This window comes from Acanthaster planci, linkage group LG18 (assembly GCF_054643075.1).
Source record: "Acanthaster planci isolate LZ-2023a linkage group LG18, COTS_SCS, whole genome shotgun sequence".
In the NCBI taxonomy this organism is placed as follows: domain Eukaryota; kingdom Metazoa; phylum Echinodermata; class Asteroidea; order Valvatida; family Acanthasteridae; genus Acanthaster; species Acanthaster planci.
In genome coordinates, this window is record NC_141794.1 from 1,653,689 (window position 1) to 1,676,859 (window position 23,171).

General features: G+C 43.7%; 1 long non-coding RNA gene across 2 annotated transcripts in view; it reads right to left on the reverse strand.

The window, feature by feature from the left end:
• Nucleotides 1-23,171, reverse strand: part of LOC147796091 (uncharacterized) — a 42,282-nt gene that overhangs the window by 7,092 nt on the left and 12,019 nt on the right. The window contains exon 3 of one of the 2 annotated variants that reach the window (XR_015428345.1): nucleotides 21,969-22,298. The exons of the other annotated variant lie outside the window; for it this stretch is intronic. This is a non-coding gene — a long non-coding RNA (uncharacterized LOC147796091). Of the gene's footprint in view, nucleotides 1-21,968; nucleotides 22,299-23,171 lie in introns of those variants that run through there. 2 annotated transcript variants of the gene reach the window in all.

The following is a 23,171-nucleotide window of genomic DNA, read 5'->3' on the forward strand; positions in this document are numbered from 1 at the left end:
AAACATGATAAGATTAAGCGGGAAACAATTTTTTTTTATTTGGACTTTTCAACCTTAGCATTTGTCTTCGGGGAATTATTTTAATATGACACGGTCTCTCACAATGAATTGTCAGGGAAGATTTAACCTTTGGATGGCACATGGATAGTTCTCAAGGATTTTTGTCTTGTTTTCGGCTGGCGGGGTCATACACTATCGCGGATATTGATATATAGATTGTGTAATTCATTTCCGTAAACAGCATTCTTGTTTATTGAAATTCAGTCTTGAAAAGTGTGTCCCATGTGGTCAAATTTAAAGCAGGCTGAGCACCCGAACTTGGAAAAAAATCCCACTCAATGGTTGGTTTGTTTCCAGCCTACAGCACTTCCTTCATAAAAACTATTATGTTATTGTTGACATCAACAATATTTCGGAGCATTTTGAGCAGAAAGGTGTTTTAATTAACAGCGGTCGTGAACTTTATAAGCGCATTTGATGGACTTGCTCTTGTACTTTAGAACTCTTTATCAATGTGCCTTGCGTTTTGGTTTAAAATCTTTGCGTGTCAGCTGTTTCCGGTTTTTTTCTTGTTACTTTGGCGAAAACCTTCTTTTACAAAAAACGTATCCCATACATATACAAAATCATCCACTTCCACACCAAGAAAACACAAATTTTTAGGGATGTAAAAAATACCGATAGCGTTCTTGATTCTCGAAAAACTTTAAAGATAAGAAAAATGATTTTGGGACCGGGACTGGGTATAAGTCAGTTTCCTTGTGGCTTTTGGTATCCGTCCAACTGACCTTAGATCTAACCATCTATGGTTTCACGGCTATGGAATGTTTACTTTCCTTGTCCACGGCTCAGCGTTCGTATCCATTGTCCTGAATTACAAACAACCTTCAAATTAGCTTATTTTTTATACCAGCAATCCTCTAGAGAAAAGACACGATCCACGGTGTGTTGACGTTTACTCGTTTGTTTTGTTTTGAAAAGGCAAAACAATGGACCGTCAGAGTTTATAAGGGTTAGTATTTAAAAGTCAGTTTGACCTTAAGGCCATCTGAGGTCTTTGATGTGTGCAAACTCATCATGTTTTATCAACCTGCTTCAATTATAACAAAAACTATTTATGAGATAAATGATGTATAATTTATTCCAAAGATAGTGTCAAGGCCTAGCATTAGATCACTGATCCTTTATGCAAGCGTAATCATCCGTCGCTCTTTGGGGGCCAGAAAGAAGTATGGCGGGGAGACTTGCCAACCAGTTTGGGTGGAATTCTGTCCAGGGAAACGCTCAAAGCGATGTGTGTCAATACATGACATGATGTTAGAATTTGTTAACCAGATTAATGCTGCCAGACACATATACAAACGAACCATTGTGAATACGAATAGGTTTGTCGCCTGGCAAAAGCCTGTAGCAAGGATTTAGTTTCGTTGCCGATCATAATACCGTGGAGACGTGTGACCCATGAAGTACCGAGGGGGTATAAAGCTTAAACTTGAAGAATCTTAAGAGTTTTTGAGCATTAAGGTACTATATTGGAGCAAAATTAGAGCATGTTAGTCCTCTGTCTTGTCAGCAACTTCGGATCTTTTTTATTTTTTTGAAACACTTATCTGGTGTTCGGTCAAGTTCAAGCCTAGGTCAGGAAACACAATATTGACCAAGGGTGCGCTATCGACTGTTTCTTTCGATCTTTATCAAAGGATTGAAAGCCTGTGTCTAAAGTGACCTCGGGAGAACTTGACTATTAATAATTATTGTCTCCCTGACTGTCAATCCTCAACTAACTCAGACAAAAACTTGCTTGACACGGCTTGGTCAAGGTCCTAGGCTTGGACCAAGCTACTAGACTTGGCGCTTGACTTTTGGGATGTGTTTCTAATCCACTCACGAGGATGTAGCGCTTAAAAAACTTAATGTTCGTGAACTGCCGCCCGTTAAAAAAATGCAACCGGGCTTGCCATATGAACAACGTTCCACACAATGGTGTGCGGCACTTTCATTTTAATTGCTATTTCAACTTTGACACTTCAAATAGACCTAAAAAACATCGCATGTTTCTCACATCTCCAAAATGCAAACTCTCAACCTGTGGTTGTCTCAGTGTGTTTCAAATGGAAGGCCGTTAAGCCCTCTAGTGATAAGAACGCATGCATGACCTGGTACAGAGACTCCACTCTCAATGACAGTCAACGAAAAGAAAAAGAAAAAAAGAAATCGCCATCTTTGGGCGTGATGGCGGTCTGTGAATGGCAGCACGACTTGAGCATTTCTTCTAATGACCTCCAAACCTCCAATGACACTTAGCAGGTATACTGAATCCTAATGCATCCCCTTTTCACTTGTAAAGGAAGAGCAGTCCTAACATCTTTTTTCCTCTTAGGAGCCGGTTTAACCTTGCTGATAAAACGCCCCGGGGTACCACGGACACCCCTATTATTCTCCAAAAGATGTCCGATTCACCAATTATTCGGGTTTTTCTGCCATTAATCCTTGGGGTTCTTAATCCGCTTTCACAACCATAAAAAGGTGTTCTTGTTGTTATGCTTCGTGCTCGACGGTTCCTTACTGGTGGGAAAACAAGATTTCAAGACACAGCAACTCTCACAATGTTGGCCGTTCCTTGCTCGGCCCATGGAGGAAGGAATTAAAATCGAATCCCCCTTTTTTTGTCGAGTTTCGATATTAAGAAATGGATGCATCTGCATAACGCACTCTTGTAGAACCATTCATTTTCAATATGTCATGCTCGGGCTGCCTGTCGATCTATTTATGCCCTTAATTAAGGACACCAATGTTATTTTCTGAGGGATTGTGAAACTTAGATTTAAACTGGTCAGTTTGTCTTAATACAATAACTGCTTAGGCCTTCAGTACTCCACTAGCCATTTGAAGAAATCTTTTGACAATAATAATTGTCTATGAAAATAGCCTAATTTAATGTTCTATTTATATCGTTCAAATACGATGCCCCATTGCCATGTCATATTGCAGTTTTGTAAATCACTCGGCGACAGCTGACGCGATAATTAACCATAAGCTGCAGAGAGAAACCTTTCGACGAAGGACGCAAAACACTCAGAAAAGAAGAGCATCTCGCTTCTGTAAGTTACGGCAAATGACCAGCTATGCAGTAATAACAGGATTTATTGCCGTTTCGGCCGGTGGCAAGATAATCATGAACTATGCCAATGCCAAGTTCCGTCGACTTGGAGCACCTGCCGGCTTTGCATTTGAACAGTAAACAAATCAGCACCAAGGATGAAGTCTGGGCTGTTCTGCTCGTCGACAGTTCCAAAATACTTAATCTTCTCTATCGTTTTCGTTAATAAAATCTAAACCTGACGACTTCCGGGCAAGGTCAAGCAGTGTACCTTGTGATTGGTTGTTTGATGACAACCGATATATGCATAATATTAAACACAAACGTAAATCCTCCACTTATACTTAACCGTCGCTTCGTCGATACTGATTAATTCCTCCATGTGATTACTATGAGTGGCCTTTGGAATGTTTATTCATATATATAGGTCGATAATTGGAAAAAAATACAATTTCTAGATTAAATCATGCCAATATAATAACTTCCAATATTGACATTTTGAAAGTTTTGTAAAAATGCTTTCTGTAATGGGGGTCCATGATGCCTTAATTAAGAAAGTATCATTAACAAATCCATGGCTCTTGTATCAAAAGTTTCAAGGTGGCTATTGACACGCCTTATTCAACTCGAGAAAACATTTTGCAGCTGTTCACAACAGACAGCAACAAGCCAAAGCTGTAATCATTCGAACATTGGCTGAATCTTTGACCTTGTCAAGAAAGGCAGGCTTGTGGTTGGTCATTCTGCTCGCCAACAACCGAGGCCAAGATTGAACGCAATGCACAGTGGAGTCAATGACCGTTACAAGGGGCCGCTGGCCCAATTCTGGTCTCCTTGAACGAGTGGGATTCGAGAGGAAGTCCTTCGTTTGTATTGCCACACACCGCCCGACCGCAAAGCCCCTGATGGAAAAACTCCCGACCTTTCTGGCGTTCTGAAATGTGGTTAAATCGTGGTCTTTTCTGAAATTTACTGTTTGTATGAGTTATTTAATGACGTAACAGTTTCTTGCAGATAAATTAACTTCATCCTTGACATAGTTTTAAGGATTAAAGATAAACAGTCGCGTATTAAATACATGAAAGGTGCTTTCCAGATGTATACGTAAAAAAAGACAAAAAGACAATCATGAAAAACTCTTTCAAGCAGCAAACATACATTAAAAAAAATCTAACCTCTTGTAGAGATCATGTAAATAAAAATATCAATTTAACAAAAATAAGAAGCAATCAGGTCACCTGGATATTTATCAGTCATAACGAGAAAAAGGGGTCGGAGCATGAGCATTGTTTGTAGCTCGTAATGACTTTTCTTTCTGTGATCGAACACTTCTATTCGAAAAGCCAAAATGAATGGGCGAAAGGGCAGACATTTTTCAGCTTCTTTATGCATGAACACCATAAGACGCCAATTTCATAAAATGCAGCTACAACTTCCATCATAAATCTGTTTTGTTGAGCATGTACGAGTGGGTGTCGTAGTCCGAAAAGAATGCGCTAAAAGCACAGAATCTAATATGCAAGGTCGAAGCACCGAATTCTAAAAAGTGCACCCAACCTTGCCAGAAATTAGAATTGGACAATAATGCACATGGAACAGACACAAGGAACATGAGTCACAAATCATGTGCACATGCTACTTGGTGGGTAACTTATGACCTGGAGTTTTGCATTCAACGGGATGTTTAAACCACGCCGTGGGCGAAATACCATCAGATTTGCTAACGAGGTGGTGTGGGAAAACCTCAGCGGCTCAAGTCATCTTTTCGTGGAAGTGAGCGATGAAGCAACTTTATACAGAACGGGCAAACTTAAATTAGATATAACTCAACATCGCAGGTTGCTTCCATGGACCTGGTGTCGATGATCGCAAGAAAACCGAGACAGGCCAGAATAAAATCTTGTTTCACGGGCCCTTCAACCCCGGATATAAAGGAGGGATATTAATTCCTCCATGGAAATACATTCCCCCGTGAAACAATCATTGTACTGGGTGGATCAGAATCAGTTTGTATTCTGTAATGGTTCAGCAAATTTCTAGTTAAGTTGTCTGTCAAAGTTTTGAGGCATACAGACAAGGGTACTTACGCTCGGTACTGTTTGTAAGCTTAGAAATTATACCACCTCTTTTAGTGCCATAATTTGATTGTCATGTACAAGTTTTGGGATTAGAATAAACAGTAAAACCTTTCTAACAAGTCGTGTTGATTTGTTGATCAATATAGCACCTGTAGAAATGTCAACGAAACACACACATTATCTTACAGACATGACATGAGACTCTAATTCGTTGTTGGGGAGCCAGACCACAAAAGGTGCAATCAGAAGGTGAAATCTACCATGGCGTGTTTTCTTGGCACTTGAAGCTGCACCCACTGCGAGGTTAACCGGTGGGAGAAAAAACCTGCTATTTTAAACCCCCTTTCACAATACTTTTCTCCCCGATTTCCCAAGAACTTGGCAACCTGCGCCGCTCATAAGTATCCCCTATCACACGACCTCGACAGCAGCGGCCGGCGGCCCGCAGTCGACCATAGCCCCGGGGACGCGGCCACTAGTTCGTTATGAAATGATTCCATTCTTCCAAATTATACCGTCTCAAAGATATTTCTTTTGTGGTCGTGATAAACAGCAAGTCATAAATCAATGTGTAACACAAAATGGTACCTAGTAGCACGCTTTGTCTACGAGGGTTGTGACATTTATGAAGTTCGGCGTCATTCAGGTTAAATGAGCAAAGTACACACGATGTACGTGGGAACATTCACAGCCATATATTTCTATTCACACCACAACTGGTAGGCATCAAACTTTATCCTGTTAATAAATCTTGCAAGCTAGAGTTCCAACAATGCTTTAGAATGAACAATTGCCTTTGAAACCTAAAATAATAATGGCGCACTTACTTTCCGTTTCATGGAATACATGGTTTACTTTTTCCCTGGTTCCCATTGTTAGATATCAACACTGTTCCAATGTTATACATTCCATACTATTTTCCCGCCCCACGCCGAAAAGAATAACACCCCACACTGTGCGCCACCACCAACCCACATTCCCTTTAGTCCAGCCGATGGGCCTATTGTCAACCTTTACTTCCGATTTGCCAGTTGAATTGGGTCGTCCTTTGTGCGTCTGTGTGATAACTTCGCTATTTCTACAATAGGGGATAAGATATTTCCGTTGACGCAACACAAGGCTTTTTGTACCAGTATCATGTGTATTCAACCTGCAGTGATTGATGGTTCCACTAAGTGTACTAGTTCAAGTTGGACTGAAGTGCTCTACCAAGTGGCCTCAGTGGCCTCATGGATAGTGAAACAAATCTTTGGCTAATTCTGAAAGCTTGGAGCATACAATATACATGTACGTACATGGGGAATACAGCAATAAAAGTCAACGAATGGAAAGTTTGCACGTCTTTTTTGCTTCTATTTGGCTTAGATGTCGTGTTGTCGCACGGTGTTCGTCCATACCTGCGTTGCGGTTAAAAAATTTAATAATTGTAACTATTTCAAAATGTATGCCAAGTCGAGCAGTAGCATGTTTCTAGAATTGTCGTTTTGGCCTTAGTATCACACCGATCGTTTCTCTGTCTACCAATATACCCTTGTTTTATTTAAGCAAAAGAGGCACCTGACTGGGAATTTTTTCAGAGAATTCTGTGATCGACCGTTCAAAGTTTGAGGGTTAACAATTGAAAGGAAGTGCCTCGCAGTACAACACTAAAGCGGCTTTCGGGAATGACAAGGGAATTCCCCTCACTGAGAAATGCAAATAGCCTTTGCAGTTTACAAAGATCGTCCATCAAGGGAGGTAACTGATCGCTTTTCGTAATACTTAAAGACGTCAATCTTTTGCTCCACATAAGCCCTTTATGAGCGAGTCGCTCAACATTTAGTTGCATCGACGGAGACTAAATATGCCAAACAACTTTGACGATTTGTCATCGCTTTCTGCGAATAAAGTTTAAGTCTGGTCTCTTATTTTCTGCATTAATGTTCCTACCACCGACGGTCTTTCCTGCAAAGTTTAGTGCCTTGTTTGGTGTCTGCCTGGCGCCTTTTTCATGTCCGACTTTCGAGGGTCTACTGAGTCCATTGTTCGACTAGACATGGTCTGGCAATATCTTAATACATCAAAATTGCAAACGCGTTATCGTCAAAGTTGTACACAGACATCCGAACGGCGACAGACGCAAAAGTTCACATGTAGGTCGCAAACGGTTATCAACCCCCGAGGAATACTGGAAATCGATTCCAGAATTTGATGGGGGCAGGGTTGAGGAAAAGTTCAGCACATCGTGCACAGCAAACCGAGTTAAACGCGGCGTCAATGGAATTGTACGAGTCCAAGAACTCGAGCCCGTTTGCTCACTAAGCCCATGTATGATCCGACCATGAAATTGGTTAGGCTACGTTCACGTTCCATCGAGACTTTTTATGGATTCCTGAAATAGATATTGCATGGTTGCGTAAATCCTTTCGCTTTGGGCACTTCCGAACTCTTTATTCAGCAGAACTCTTTGCAAGCAAACTCTTACCAAAGCATGAAAAGGTGAAGTGTTAATAGAATTCAACAAGTGAAGCAAAAGCTATTCAGCCGGCCGTTCTGGGTATGTGTGACGTCAGTGCTGTTTCTTTAACAAAATCATCGCCATGTCAAGTTTCTGCATAGAATTCCTGACAAAGAGTGATTCGATCTTTTTGTGGCTGCATTTGCAGGCTCACGTATTCTTCAGAATATTCACAAATTTAGTGGGAATTTTCTCCTTCGTTCCAAGTGAAGAAAACATAAATTATATTTCTTCTTGTATTTGCTTAGTTTGGTGTATGTAGGAGTTGGCAGTTTGAATTTATGAGAAAAACATTACTTGACATAATCAGTGCATTAGGTGTTGGTACACTCTCTCTACAGAGTAGTAAAGTTCATTTTTCCACCAAATTCAAAGATCAAAGGTGTATTTATCTGCCAAATAATTGTGCCGTATGCTTCCGTTTGCAGACGATAAGAATCTCACTGAAAGGCTTGTTTGGACTTTGATTAATAAATAAAGCCTAAAGCGGTTAAACCTATGGAGATATGGGGATTACAAACCACTAAAGGACCACTTAACTACACACACATTCAAGCTGTTTCGACCCGGCCATTCGTAATACCGTAAACTTGTACAAGGTTACAAAAGCGCGATACACAATGATAGTCAGTGGTTGGAACAGTTTCCTAGGTATAATCAAGAAACAATGCAAGATTTCTGTATCAAATTGTATACAAATTATTCATGGCTCTTCTGGTAGCTGTGCATTATTTGTGAGTCAGTGACCATTTGTCGCCACGCCGACACCAGCGATGGTTTAGTGAAGCCATTTATTGAAATCGAAAGAACTGGGTTGGTACGAGCCCCCCCCCCTCCAGGTCATATTTAATTTTGCCCACGACTGTGTACATTGAGCAATCGGATGTTTGCGATTACGTACATTGGCCGACGCGACCTCCGCAGCTTCAAGTACGATGGTATCAGATATGACAATTAATCCGATGAGTGCCGATTTCAGCGAATACTGGATCCCACACAACGCGGGCGTTTCACAATAGTGCGCCACCAAGAGTTTGTAACGTGTTGGCCAATCACAACGCACGAAATCTGTCGACCCAATGCGCGTTTGGAAAGGGTCGACAGATTTCGCGCGATGTGATTGGCCAACGCACTGCAACTTTTTGGAGGCGCACTATTGTGAATCTCCCGAATTATGCAGCCTCAACTTCTGAATACAGTCGGAATGGAACCAGGTTCCCTGGGTAGGGCGGGAGCTTGCAGACTTTTGAAACCAGGCCCAAGAATATGCCGTCTTAAAAACAGCGTACACCCTCTGAGATAGAGATAACAAATCAGAGAACTAATGAGATGTATTAACCTATCACGCATCGTCGCGTCTAGCAACTTGAACTCACATTTACCATGGTCTGTCACAATGTATAAGGTAGGCCTATAGGTTGTTTGACAAATTTAGAAATATTCATTCAAATTGGCATCATGTAAATCATGCTAATATTGAGGAGTCAGAATTTTGGAAATTGCGGAAGTTAATTCACCCCCTCCTCGGGAGGAAGTAAAACTGAAGAAGGATAACTCCTACATCCAACTACAAAACTACGACTAAAATACTCTCTCTATAAAATTGTGCGGCTTTTTGCGCCACATTGACCCTCTTTATTCCAATTTTTCCGTTTCACAGCAACAAGTGAAAGTCTTTAGACGGAAGTCTTCCGGTTATTTCATCTATACTTCACACGATCATATTCATATTCCCTCTGGTCGGGACCCTTCCACGGGTTCAGAGAAGGTGAATCATTCCGCGCATCGCCGAATTCATATACCAGTAGGCCTCACACACAACTTCTCAAGCGTTCGTAATTCAACTTTGTGACAGTGTGGCCCATTTTTTCGCCCGTGTCAAAGGCGGTCAGTAGTTGAGAGTTCAAGGGGTGTTTTTGACCTGAGGATCGGCGGTTTGAAGCCGAGATTTTAGGAAACGGCTGTTTTTTTTCTTACAGTGGCATTTTTGGTGTGCACGTCACAAGTTATGGACGTCTGGAAATATGGATCTTATTCTACCTTTCGCTTATCATACACTTTAAAAAGCGAATAGATTCCCAAATAACAGCTTCCTTTTTAACACAATCGCAATGCAGTATCATTGACGCCGTGTTTTGTTTAGTTTTTTGCAATGAGGATGCTGACATGCAAACGTTTGGTTTCCAACCTGTCAAACTCGATTTTCTCTCAATATTTTATACCGGACAAGAGAAGCATTCGCCTTTAATAGCAGAGAAGCGTTGACGCTCAGAAGCATTCCTGACCCGAGTCGTGCTCGACTAGCTGCGATAATTTGGGCAGAGATATTTTCAGGAAATCTGGTTTTCATTGAAGTTTGTTTCCCCAAGGGCCCGTCCATACCCCCATTTAGACCCCCTCCAAAAAAATTCTACAAAGCCCTTGCGCTCTGCTGCCCACTTTTGTAGGACATCTTCATTGTCTAGCTATAGTTAAGAAGTTTCAAGACAGCTCAGTTGTAGTTTGTGGGAATTCTATTAAAATCCCCAACAGAGAACCAGAATGCCTGTAGGCAGCCGCAGGGTCGGGCAACAGTATGCAGTATCAGAGGCATATCAATAAAACTGCCAACCGCAAGAACCAACTTTAAGTTTATGCCCCAAAATGACCACTCCGGATCCGAATGGATAATTTAGGATTGGGTGAACGGGTCGTTCCGAGCCCTTTATGTCAATACAATTTGGGGCCTTTTTAATGCGAAGTTCTGAGCACAATGCCACATGCTTGCTGTAGGGACAGGTCGATGTGGCATCGTCAATCAATTAACGCCTACAGCCTAAAACAGGACAATGAGAGCAGTAACATGTCCTTGCCCTTATCTATTGTGTTCTGTGGTTGTCACCACTGCATGCTTGGCTGCCGACGCAGGCAATCCCAGCCCGTTTTGTAAGTGAAGATCTATTCAGATCGAAATGAAATTACTAGATTTGACCAGCTATCACGATCTCCGATCTCGATCAGCTTTCTGAAAAAAAAACACACCTGTCTATCATCTTTGATTTCAACACTCAGCAGCATTAATTGAAACTATAGCAGTCTTCAACCTCATCCAATGCACCATGACCAAGCATAGAGATCGGACCCAGATATAAACACCAGTGGAAGAAACCATATGGGAGGTCCTTGATCTACATTGGTTGGCTAAGAAAAAAATCACTGTCTTGTCTCCTTCACATTTGCCTCCGTGTTTATGGTAGGATCACTGGCATACAATTCGTTGGGAGGCTGGGCGAGATTGAGATGCCAGCCAGCGCTACCCGAAAGCATTGCATGCCCAATTGCCCTTCGATCGCGGTTTGTCCGACTAGACAAACCACAGTTCGCAGTCCTAAGCAGGTTCCCCGGGCGCTTGAGGTAAATTTTTTATTTCCTATTGAACTTTGCGTCGGGGTATCAACTCTCTCCACTGAATACCACTCCACGATACTGCAGACCCACTCCCTTTAAGCCCAGGGCATGTAAGGGTCCTGGTTAATAGATTTAGAAAAGGAAAAAAAATGGTTCATGAACTCTGGGAACAGGAAATGTAGGGTTTGTAAAGTTAGATGATTCGCTAATTCGCGTTCGTGTTCATTTCCTTCGTTTGGAAAAACCATAGTTTCCTGAATCAGTCAGGCAGTTTGATATTCCCACAGCAACGGAGCGCGTCCGAGGTCATTCGGACGCGCGTGCAAGATCTGCCCAATCAGCGCGTCCGTGCTGAGATTTCCGCGCGTGCTCAGTTCCCGAATGACTTTTGCTTTTTGAAACACCAAACTGGCTGATTTAGGTGGGTTAGTCCTTAATTTACAAGGGCGCACACCATAACAATTCGGCAGTGCGGTCCACAAGTGAACAAACAAGCAGGACACCATTTAAAGACAGACTGAACACAGCTTCCAACCAATTTCAAAGCTGTTTAACCTATTTGGCGTTATTCCGTAATAAATCCTTTCCAGTAACAAATACGACCAGTGAAGTTTGTGCTGACAGAATTACGCTTAAGTTAAGCCGTAGAGCCACAAGCCATTGCGAGCGATATACTGCACGTCTACTCCACGGGACGATATCCATGTCAATTTGGGCAATTTTCACGCTCGGTAATACCGTGGCAATACACCACCTGTTGTGAGGATAGACCGAAGGTCAGCGTCTAGACGTACCGTTGCCTTTCTGCGCCGGCTGGTAGGGAGGGGGAGGGAGTTACCCCTCTCGTGCTACGAGGGATATCAGCGCGGTAGGTCAAGCAACCGTACTGCGGCCACCAGGGGAGCCTGTCGCCGCGATGTCTGGGCCCCAGTGCTCGGCATGGCCTAGGCAAACAGGCCCGCGCTGTCGGAAGGTGCGAAAAGTGGCACAGAAGACGCAATGTAACTGCGGGAATGCGCGGTCTGTGATTCGATTAGGCCGCAGACTGACAGCCACCAAGGCCGGACACCATGTTCCGAGGTCGATCGTGCGAGGATACGAAAAGGAATTCCAGTATAAAATGCGATGCCGTGAAACGAGGATACCAACCCTACGGTCCATACCAATGAGGTCTGAGCTGGACCAAAATAGGGTGCAACAATGGAGGCTCCTTTGGTCGGAACTGAACTCTGCTGGCTCACGAACGACTGAGAAATGCACGCCTCACGGTCGCATCGCTACCAACCAAAACCACACTCCCAACCAACTGTGAGTGACGCTTTTCAACCGGTGAGGGGGTGCTCCTGCTCACGACGGATAGCACATCAAAGCAAAGATTCTGTCCAGCAGGTCCTTCCCATACTTGAAGCCAAAAAGCCCCATGCCAGTGATCGTTGCGACATCTCATCAGACGCTTTGCCTAGTCCCACTATAGGGAGCTAGTAGTACACATAGCTCCATGGTCCACCCACCACCGATATCCAGGTGGAGTTGTATGGTAACCTACTTAACCATGCAGTGATTGCATCTTAACCCTACTACAGACGGGTAGGTGATGATGACGCATGTCGTTCCCGCACACATTCACTCTTCCTACCCCCCCCCACTATAATGTCCTTTTGCCGCAGCACGTTGCGAACGTTGTACAAACGCCAATCTATCCGAATTCGTATGCTAAGAATGCATGGACTGACCTCCATGGTCTGATGTACATGTACTGTGAATAATATCAAGCTTTTTTTTCATTATAATTTGTCGATTACAGTTTCATCGAGAACAGCAGAGACTGGGACTGTACCTGGGAAGATACGACACTTTGAGATATATTAATGCGAGCATTGAAATGCATTGTTTTAATCACATGTCCCAATGGTTACAGTTATGTATCCATGTTATGAAAGCAAAGCTGCTGTTTCCTTTCCAACTCTTGGTATGTTTCTGTTTCTGCCATTTGTGGTTTCCTAGAATGTCCAGTATCCTGCCAAGGGGAAGTGGTAGACAGGTGATCCAAGGTCGGTCCAATGTTTGGTATGGCCTATTTTCTTTGATGAAGGAGTGTTCCTTGTTATTCTTAACTTCATTTCGTTTGCTTTGCGGAGTCGCATTATGGATGCATGAGATATTCTGTCTAGTGTGCAACGCTGCACAATGATATTACTGCATAGTTGACTTCATTAAAGGAAGCTCGACGTTCCCGCAATGGTTTCCTGTCTGCTAAGCACATTACATTCCTCAAGTTCTAAATGTTGAATGTTAATGATAAGGGCTTTCGTCATGACTCTCTCTAAAATTGGCGCTTTGTGTTAGAGCTGCAAGGTAGAACTTTCTGCATAAGTCGTTGGTTACAAGTCGTTGGCTATTCGTTATAGGCACTTTCTACACGTTCCATTCATCCTACAGAGGTATTATATGACCTTACTGTTTACACGCAAGCTATATCTTACAAGAAGCTATTTAAAAACTTGACTTTTTTGTCAGGCCATTACTGTATCTGAAATACATTTCGGAGTATTAACGTAGGATTTAAGGTCTATTGGGGTTTGTGGTACCGTTCTAGGAATGGTAGGCCCTACCATTGAATCCACTGACGCTATAGGGGTGGTATTAATAAAAAAAAAGTGCGCCCCATTGAGCGGGGCCGACATGTCCCGTTATTACTAGCCAAGCTTCCTCGATCTTATCTGCTCGTCGCAGCCGGTCGACAAGAGCGATCAGACTCTTATCTGGGCCGCATCGAGGGCCGTCCAGTTCTTGGAAGGAAGCCGGAAACGCGCGGGGAAACCACGGAACAATCAGACCCATTTTTAGTTTCGTTTCGTTTTTTTAGTGTTTATCGGTGAAATTGACAGGGTCGCTCCGGGGAGGCGTAAATTATCTGGTAAGAGATTTTGTCTGGGCAGATCAAACCTTGCTCAGCACAAGGCCCCATTCATATTATTCGCTTGTCATCGGCCAAAGGGGACACGCTTGATGTTGTCAGAATGACAGATTGCATACAGCAAAGATGATAGATTGATGTCTTTTTATAACTTTCACTCTGTGAAAGTCATAATTCATTTTTCTTTTCAAATTGGGCAAGATGCAAGTACACACCAAAAGTCCTTTTACTTATGCCATATAGTACACATGCACCCTTACACTTACAGACCCACGAACGTCAGGAGAGGATCGGCCCAACGACAACAGGAAGTACCTGTACATGGGAGGGTTGCCAAGGGGTGTCGGGAGGGTTTATGCAACACGTTGGATCTGACATTGTGATACTTCAAGAGGTCATAGGTTCGGGGTGTCGCACGCACTAAGTGCATACCAACGACCACGCTGTATCCGCTGATAAGACGGTTCCAGCATTCACACGAAGCCAAAATTCCTCCCCCCCCTTCTACTTTTGCTTTCTGTTGTGTTTGCAAACTAAACGGCAGAGTTCAAAACCAACCTTGAAATGCCATGTCAGGTTCGGATCTGTGTGTCAAGTACAGTTCGGAACTGCCCTGGAACCTACTGTGGCTCATAGAATGGGTGGTGATGGGTGAAAAGATTCTTCAGAAAGATGCTGAGAAGTCATTGTCCAAAATTATGAATGGCTAGGCTATTTGAGATTTTACTGCGTCTCCCGAATTCCAGAATTCTAAGTCCCGAAGTCCTGAATTCTAACACGTGTGGTTTACATAGAGGCTTCAATCGTTCGTTCGATTCGCCGCTCTTCCTTCTCAAAATCTGCGAGGTAAAAAAATCCCCGAAATAACATTACTACCATCGTGTTTTATTATCCTTCGCTGGTAGTCCACGTACATGTAGATGTACTCAGTTTTGCTCTCCGCCGTCTACAATGATAGGAAATGCCAAGGTGTGAATTGGTCTGGCCGGTTTGATGTTTGTGGTTTACGGTTACTGTGGTTCGTATACAGTACCAATCGAGTTTGAATTATTTCCGCCTGTAGTAAAAGAAATAAACTCATTACGGTACGATTAACACAACGTCCAAATAATCTTGACATGTAAATAAAGCCGTCATCGAACACCATTATGAGAAGCAATTAATATATTAGCAAATATTACTAAATGGTTTATTTATTCTTATCTATTAATAGCTTATACACTGCGACTAAAATCCGTTGACCGATATACAAGTGAACTTCTGAACCGAAGGTAGATGTTGTTGTTTAGTCTGGTATACGGGAGACCCAATTAATATCAAGGCACAAAGACTTGCCCAATTTTGGCCACGGGATGGGAGAGAGCGGTACCCCATAGCTTACATCCCACCCCAACAAAGAAAACCACAATCGTCTTTGTTCTGTGCAACATTGCACAAGCGAGGTACAAGGAAAACAGCCGGAACTACATTCGCTGAACATCTTTGACTTCCTCCAGTCTTTGACGCCGTGTTTAAAGGAGGGGCCTTACGTTGGAGGTTAGATTCAAACAAAGTGTGACCCCGGGGGTCAGCTTCGGAGATTTGGCAACCGGGGCAACCACCACGCGCCCCACGTTCACTCCGAGGCACTGTCATGACCAAATAAGGCTACGGCACACGCCGGCAATGCGTCGCTCCGTCGTTTGGACTTGATTTGTCTCAAATTTGACACCTTAGGCGACGTCTTTGTTCACGGTGCGATGCTGCAGGCCTACGCACCTCTCGTCTTTGTTTCGTTGATGTCTTTTTGGTGCCATCGTCTGGGCAAATCATGGGATTGATTGACCACGACAAGTTGTACACACGGGATTTGTAATAATTATCGGATCTGCCCTTCGGAATCGAAAGTACCCACATACAAAATTAAATTTGTAAAAGAGACGTTCACTTAATTACATGCTGCCAGTACATAACGTTCATCCAAATGGTAGCTATTTTCATCACCATTTTGACTCTTGCTCAAGTCAAACCGATACCTCCCCTGGGTTTGAGGAGTTTCTCAGATTTTCACCAATTTTCCCTTCTGAGTGAATTCTCTTTGGCTGTGAGTTGCAAAGCAACAAAATACCACTGTCTTTTTAGACATTAGGATTTAAAAATACTTGACAACCTATAAGCCATGGATTGTACGTAGGCCACTTTCAAAAAAGGGGATGATAACACGAACACCTCATTTCGACAACGGACAAATAACATATTATTACAGTACATGTGTACTGTATATCTATGTGTCCTACTGGTCTAAGATGTGCATGGAATTTCAGCACAGGAAAACTGTGGGATTACATTAGCTATGAACTTGTAACATACATGCTAAGCATCAGTTCTCTCTTGGTGGTCTCTGGGTGGAATGAGCCGCGACCGTACGGGCGGAGGGCGAGTGCCCACAGAGACAGAGACAGAATCAAATCCAACTTTTTTCCTGACCCAAACAAATTGAGATTTTTTGGGGGGTGGAGGCATATTATGGCCTTTATGGGGGTGAGGCTAAATCCCGTAGCTCTTTGCATGCGTTGGGAAAGGAAGGGAAAATAAATAATTCCCTAATCACCCTTTTTGTTCAGTGCCCTTTCCCCCTTCTTCACGGCTTGAGCATGGCCCCCGTGCATCGTCCCTCTCATCAATGTACAGAAAAAGGACAGGCCAAAGATCTCCGCCAACCCATTACGTCATCAGGTGCATTCACTTCCCTGGACTGGAGGATGCGGGGCCGGCCATACACTCGGTGCTTAGTTGGTCAATGCAAGCTCTGTTCATAAAAGAGGCTCTGTTATATCTCAGCATGATTGAGGTATAGAAACCTTCATGATCTCATGAAGTTTACTGTACATGTATACAATACCTGGTTGAGCGTTCAGTTGCAGTTGTCGATTTGGCATTTGGCTCAAACCATGGAGGTACTTCCATGCTCAAACTGATCATGGAGGTGAACCGATCAAAGTGATTGAACGCGAATCAGCTAACTGACTTGAAGCCCGGCCTTCCAACTCTAAATTTCACCTGGAAAGCTTTCGCGATCTTGTATTGACTGGAGACTTTCTGCAGTAACTTGGATAAGTCTGCCTCTTTAAAGATGCAAAATTCTTAGACAGCCTCCCGCCGACGCAGACATCATACACTGGGATGATATTCCATAACATAGCTTCTCGTCCAGACCCAGAGCATCCGCGCATGCACTGCCCATTAAAACTCATCTGTGAGCCCAACACAGAGAATGGTGTGGATTTCAAGCTAGATGTAAAGTAATAGGTCTTGGTTGGATGCCGATTGTAAATTAGCAAGAAAAGCGTAAACGTATTATAACACCATGGAAAGTCGTGAGATCCCTTTATGCCAATATCAAAGCCCCAGTAAAAATCCTCGACTTTCTTTGTTTTTACAACACTAGTGTTCCTTTAAGTTTTAGGTTTCACCAGAAAATGCCAATAAACCTTTTTGTGCCCGGAACTTTCTCTTTCGTTTCCATCAAGCCGGTTCCCGCTAAGCCAGTTGACTCCTTATGCCAAAGGTCACGACCTGTGCATCCTTTGCATACCATATGTCTGGAACTTCCAGGTACTTCGAAAATTTGTGCATGCCATTTTGGGACCTGTAAGACTATAAATGGAACGAAATGGAGGTTTTGCTGTTTTTGCTCACGGTTTGGATTTTGAATGAATGCCGAAGTCTTGACCTTTGTTACCGCAAAGACAAACCCCCAAAATGCTCGGGAGGGTTTGGCGGCTGGGAAAATAAATGAGTGTGGAAAATGGTTCAAATTCCGCTGTGTTGGTGGTGGAGTTCTTTGAACTTGGAGGTGTGGCGTTGGTGCTCAGGAGGTTAACCCAAAAACTTATCCATTACTACGAGAGAGGAAATTGAAAACTACCAATCTGTGTGAAGGTCAGCTTCCCTATGAGTTCACCGAGCACGTTTCTCCCTTGTAGGACGACGCAAGGGACTGTGGGAAGTTTCACAGAGCGTCTTGAAAGAGATAGTTATCTGACGCCGGTAGATACGGCCAGATATGCCAAGCAGAAGAAATGAAAGCAAAATCATGAGCCCCACGAGATGAATAACGTTGAATAGAAGTGTCCAAAAGGCAAATGCGAAATCACTTAACCGCTAATGGGTTCAACAAAACCACACAGGCCTGCAAAAGCAGTAGTAACATTCTGGTCACTCCATCAACCGCGCCCCAAAATCCCTCTGCGTCGTTGCGGAGATCAAAATGGGCCGACAAGTGACGGGACCCTTTCCGTTGAACTCATGACCTCCAACGTCCCAGCGGATTGTTGGGTGGAGTGCTAATGCAGGCTGCAGTCTCTTTCTGGATTCATGCATCATGGAATGGTAAAGACTTCTGCCCGGTGACCAGTTATAATCAAGAGTTGAGACCTCTTAATTTATCGCCGCTAAGAAGTCTTTTCAAGGGATATTTCCATTAACCTCTGGAGATGTATGAGGCGAAACGAAATCGGTGGAGAATATTTCACAGGATTGAAGAACCACCCGACAAGGCCATCATCACCACAACTCACGCTTCGCTACCAAAAAAAATCACTTTCGAAGGACCAGTTTTCTTCGCGCTGCGGGATGCCGGACGGTTGGTAGATTTTGGATCGAGAAGCTTGCTCTTTTACCGTGTCAGAGAAGGGTTAAAAACAGGGGCAAATGAATGCTCCAGCGCCTCAAGACAGAAATGAAAATCAAATACAAAGCCTTGGCCATTAGTAGGTCACCCATGTTGCTAGCTGCGATACCGCAGAGGTGTGCCGAATTTCCCGCATTTTGGATCATGCAGACGCCTCCTACCCCACCAACACGACCATAAAGCCGCCTGACAAACTGGGACATGATGTGACTAAGTCCGAAATTTGACGTACGGTTTGGACACAGTTATTCCACGATTATAAGGAGTGGTAGCCAAAGTTTGAGACTAGATCTTTTACCCCAAGTAAATCTTGCCCAGGCGATCAGACACACAAGGCATCATCTTGTGTGGACACTGGATATCCGAAGGTCCGAGTAGAGTGTCACGGTCTGCACTTCCTCTCGCTCTTCAAAATGAAGGACCACCTTGTCTTCTAGTTATATCTGAACCACTTAGAGCTGCGGACACCTGCCGACGGAATTGTTCATAGACAGGAAGTTTTTCACAGACGGATTAGGTCAATGATTATGCTGAATTAGTTGCAGTCCTGGTCTTAGATAAACGACCGGAAAGCAAAGGCTAATGACATGCATTACTGAGGACCAAACAAGTACAGGACTGTATGCTTTGTGAGATTCTGAATGCTTTCTTTAGGTATAAAACAGGACTTTGCTGGCTTGGGTACAAACAACTTTCCAAGAGGGTCTTCCATTTTTTATTAAAAAAAATCTGACGTGTAATGGCGACTTCCTGTCTTCTCGTATAAGCTTCACCGTGATCACAAAAAATCATGACGGATGTTTGTGCAGTGACATCATGATCACATTGTTCTGACGAGTGATTCCAAATACCAGCTAGACCTGGTCACATGAGAGGTGTTGACAATCTCCATGCATCTAAAGGTGGCAAAGTCATTTTGGGGAATCCCTCTTCCGTTCAGATCAGGAAAATAAAACAGATGAGAAAGGAAATGAAGAAAAGAGTTGTTACTAAGGATTATCCTTGTATTTTCGAATACGGGTGATCCTGATGGCAAGATAAGCCGGATGACCGATGTCTCGAAGGACAGTGAAGCCTTCTGAAGGTTAAGACAGGGAGAGAAGACATGTGGAATTAGATCACGTACTGGTACCACACACAGACCGTCTCTTTGGTTGATCTGTCAACTTGCGTCCTCAGTCATTCATGTTACACCTTACACTGCACGGAAACTTATTCAAAGTGAAGCTGACAATATGACCAAAGTAATGTATCGCTCTTAACTATGCAGGAAAACTGTACATGAGCAGTTTTTAAAAAAATGTCTTGGGGAAGAGGGCGCTATTACCGGTTTGCGGACTGGAATGTATTCCGAGCCTCGCTCTTACAGCCCCAAACCTGAAATTAGAAGAAGACCTCAGGTCGGAAATACATTTGGCCAGACCTAAGGGTGTGCCATTCATGCTGCTGAAGTCGTTGATGAAGTGAAAGCATCGGAAGAAACGGCGGATGGCTAAAGGTTTTGAATGATTGTGGTTGTAAATTGAGATGCATTGCTGTTCCCCACCGTTTTTTCCCCTTGTGAGGATTCATGTAGGTAGTCGAACACCACTCTCGCCAATCTACGACTGCACAAGCTTCATTATGTTAGGCTGTAGAATTCGCCCACCGTTTTCCCCTTCCATCACCAGGGCGTCATTAGTCCACCCACCTGTTAAAACAGCCACATTAGTTCAGGTGCCGCGCCGCCGCTTCAATTCTCCGTCCTTGGGCAATGTTTAGACACTTGATATACTGCCCTGAACGTGACGGGGGAGGGTGTAGGGTTGGCTGGAGGGAGTACAAGGCATGTTATTTCGGTTAATTGGCTCAATAGAATGTTCGGTGTCAGGTAGCGGTACACTGAGGCTTACCTTGTCGTTAGCTGAAGGGTTTGTCAAGGACGAGCCGCCGCAGTGGTGTGATGTACGTGTGGGAAATAAAGTCGAAGGACATGTCCAAGATCTTGACAAAATTTATCCCCTCCAAAATGAACTACATATGTACATGTTCCTGGAATTTTTATCATCAACTTAACATCGGCTAAGGCAATATTTGTTATCTATTTTATGTCCATGTTATACAGATTCAAGGGTAAGGCTACGTCAGGCCTTATGTAAGCTGTTGAAGCAACCCTATCGCATAGACTTCGTTGTTCATACATAACTCTCGGAGAGGGACCAGGGAAACAAATATTACAGTAGACTAATTTTTGAAGAGATGCGGTGCCACCGCACTCACGCGCGCGTGCATTTTGCAAGTCTCAGCATCCTATTGGTCAAAGAGGCATGTGAAGCGCGCGGATATTACCTGTCGACGAGTGTTATACCACCGCAATTATGGCTTCTAAGCTCCCAACTGAATTAGATTGTATAAAATCATGTGGATATGCATAATCCAGACAAGAGCTAGGAGTCCACTCTTGCTGAAAAAGATCTATAATAGACCACCATCTATCTCGTATTTTTGTTCGGATGGGTCCATCCATGGTGGTTCAACCGAGCGTCGTCGGTGGATATGGGCGAAACATCATCATGTCTATTGATAAAATGGGCAGTGTGGAAAGTGGCTTTGACGTTTTCAAGAACCGACAGAAAGCCATTACAGGTTCATCTTTTTGACTCACGAGTGATGTTACACGGGGACTCCTCGTCTAAAGCTATGAACTGAACCTTTCACAGTTACAGATGGACATTGATGAGGCCATAATGGGGCAGAGCTGAGGTGTGCTGCTGGCAGTCTTGTGCTAGGGAAGAAACCCGTAAACGCCAAGTAAGGATGGTCATAAGAGAACTTAAACAAGACCACCTTGACATTGCGGGCATTCGCTTGTTGCTACGATAGGGGGATACCGAAGCGGCAATAGATAAGCCAATGCTGAGTAAGACGAGTGATGGACAAGACGTCACAAATGGGGAGATGTAAAATAATAATGTTTGGATTTTGCCCAGCCCGACGTGTATTTTTTAACACTGTATGCTCAGTGTATGCCACCGCGGGCTTATGAAAAACCACAAGCGTACTCGGGTGGGACTCGAACCCACGACCTCCTGCTTACTAGTGCAGACGTCTTAACCACTTGACCACTGAGCTCGACGGTGTCGTTTTATTTTTTATTTGTTTATTTATTTTTTGTGTTCTGCAATTCACACTGATTCTCGCAGCTGACTGCGTTCTTCATCGGCGCACGAGCCGAGTGATCCAACGCCGGCAAGCTCGGTGGTCGAGTGGTTAAGACGTCTGCACTAGTAAGCAAGAGGTCTTGGGTTCGAGTCCCACCCGAGTACGCTTGTGGTTTTTCCACGAGCCTTCAGGGACATAGCATACAATGTTAAAATACAAGTCGGGCAGGGCGGAAAAAATCCCAAATTAATCGTCAAGTCAGTAAAGAGGAGTGGTGCTTGTTAAAATCAGTTCTGACTTGTTTGGTTACCAACCAAGCCACTGAAACAGAAAATATGGAGGCAGTGCTATTGAGATAAATGAGAGATTCCCCGTCCGATTCTTACCCCTGTGGTCATTCACACGGTGGTTTGCGTGAGGCAAGGATTTCATGACCAGTGATTCCATGACCTAATTACGTCCGTCACTCTGAACTCCGCTCACAGTGATGAACATTGTGATACACACTGTGACAAAAGAGTGGGGCAAAGCATTACTTTAACTTTTTCAGAGTAACTCGTGTTTTGCACAAAATAGTAAATTTGTGATAATCGAGTTATTTCTCGAGGGTACCCCATCAAACTGCCAACAACTGTACTAAATCGTAAGCAGAAGGTCCGCGGCATAAGCCACCAAAGGCATCAGGACTAGGAGCCTGACAATGTCGAACTATTTTACTCCCCCAATTTGACATGTCAGGTGAAATTAGACGGGATTTTGATAGCCCCACAACCCAATTTCAGAAACAGATGGAAGACCGTTCAAATGACAACCTTAATGGTCCTCTTTTGGTCTGACAACGGCGGCAAGTGGTGATTCCAGGGACATGGAGGCGATTTAAATGAATGTCGATCTCCCAGACACCGAGACAAGTTTGGTTAGTGCAATTTGAAGGGGCGTGATACAAAGAGGAGAGCCGGTTAAGCACGCAGTGAATCATTTTTCTGATGGTGGGGGTGTGAACTGACCAAGGACAGAGGGGACACCGACCAGATAAGTGGGTAGACCCATCAGGTGATCGAGGTCACTGAATGGGGCCCAGGTGTCCCCCAGTGAATACCCCCACCCTGGGCCCAAGGACCTCGTCTTGTGCATCAGGTCATGAAGTACGTAATTACGGTCTTTATGGAAGCCCATGTCCCCCTTTTTTCCCACCAACAAAAAACCAACGTTTTCCACATTCCACAAAGTACCCGAAAGAATCAATGATTTTAAAATGACGTACAGGCTATCTCTAGTGAAACTGAAAGAACCAATTTCCATCATACTCTGATCAACACACAGACGTGGGTGTCCGGTTGTTCAAACAGCATCTTTCATTTATGAGTTTTTCGGTCCGG